Genomic DNA, 1,489 nt, shown 5'->3' with positions numbered 1-1,489 from the left:
AATTATACATCAAAAGCTATCATAAACACAATTGAAAAGCAAATGGCAATGCTAAGAAAAGTATTTGTAACATATAAAACAAACAGGAGATTAATATCTTCAATATGTAAAGAACCATTGCAAGTCTGCAGGAAAAAAATAAACACTACAATAGAAACAAGGGGCCAGGCTATAAATAGGCAATTCACAGTTAAGAAATACAAATGGTCAATAAAATGTGAAAATATGTTTAATCTGGCTTGTAAACAAAGAAATGCAGACTTAAATAAGTTATCTCTGAAGAGTAATATTTACTATACTGTTGCTTTATAAACGTCTGTACTCCTTGATAATTTTTTAAAAGGACATTGAAAAATGTAAATTTTATGTATTGCTTTTTGTGTGTGTGTGTGTGTGTGGTACTGGGGATTGAACCCAGGGCCTTCTGCATTCAAGGCAAGCACTCTACCAATTGAGCTATATCCCCAGCCCCAAGATTTTGCTATTTTTAAAGATCTTACAAATTATCTTTCTTTTTCTTTCATTCTTCTTCTTGGTACTGGGGATTGAACCCAGGGGTCGTTAACCACTGAGCACATCCCCAGTCCTTTCTTTTAATTTTTATTTGGAGACATATCTTGTTAAGTTGCTTAGGGCCTTGCTAAGTTGCTTAGGCAGGCCTTGAACTTGTGTTCCTCCTGCTTCAGCCTCTCAACTCCTTAGGATTACAGGAGTGCACCACTGTACACAAGATGAGTGATCTTATTTATTGGAAAGCTGTCTGCCAATAAATGTATGATTAAGATAAAAAAAAAAGAAGCCTGTAGATCAAAATGCATGAAGAGATCCCATATTGGTGGAAATATGAAAATGTATAGGCAAAAAAAATCTAATTGCATATAAAATAAAATGTTAATAGGGGTTGTCTCCAAGTATTGGAAGTATGTATAATTTTAATTTTCTTATTTTTGCTCATTTATTTGTAGTTTATAAAATCATGAGCTTGCATTTTCTTTTAAAAAAACTTTAAGTATACATATAAAATATGTTTTTACAAGTGCCAGCTTGATGTATAATCAGAAAGTGAGCACACCCACAGAATTCTCACCCCTTCCAGTTCTGACAGATTTTGTTGTTCCTTGGCTTCTAGAAGCATAACTACAATCTCTGTCTCCATCCACACATGGACTTCTACACTCTATGTCCCTGTGTCATTTTTCCTTTCTGTGTCTTATAATGACACATATCATTGGATTTAGGGCTCACCCAGGATGATTTCATCTCAAGGTTTGCCTTAATTATATCTGCATAAACCCTTATTATAAATAAGGTCACATTCTCTGGTTCTGGATAGACATATTTTGGGGGACACCATTCAGCTCTCTATATTGATGTAACTACCAACCACGGCAAGAAATAGAATGTCCTGATGGCTCCTGTCAATCTCTATCCCTCCCCCATCTCCAAAGGTCATTTCTCTCCCTCCTAACACAATAGGTTGTTTTATCTG

The 1,489-nt window shown here is 35.0% G+C and overlaps 1 non-coding gene across 1 annotated transcript; it reads right to left on the bottom strand.

The window, feature by feature from the left end:
* Positions 1 to 392: 392 nt before the first annotated feature.
* Positions 393 to 466, bottom strand: Trnas-uga (transfer RNA serine (anticodon UGA)). The gene has a single exon. It is a non-coding gene; the product is annotated as a tRNA-Ser (tRNA).
* Between the last annotated feature and the right edge of the window lie 1,023 nt (positions 467 to 1,489).

This window comes from Ictidomys tridecemlineatus, chromosome 2 (genome assembly GCF_052094955.1).
Source record: "Ictidomys tridecemlineatus isolate mIctTri1 chromosome 2, mIctTri1.hap1, whole genome shotgun sequence".
Lineage (NCBI taxonomy): Eukaryota > Metazoa > Chordata > Mammalia > Rodentia > Sciuridae > Ictidomys > Ictidomys tridecemlineatus.
Note: the sequence above shows the minus strand (reverse complement) of the source record. Positions and strands in the feature narration are given on the sequence as shown.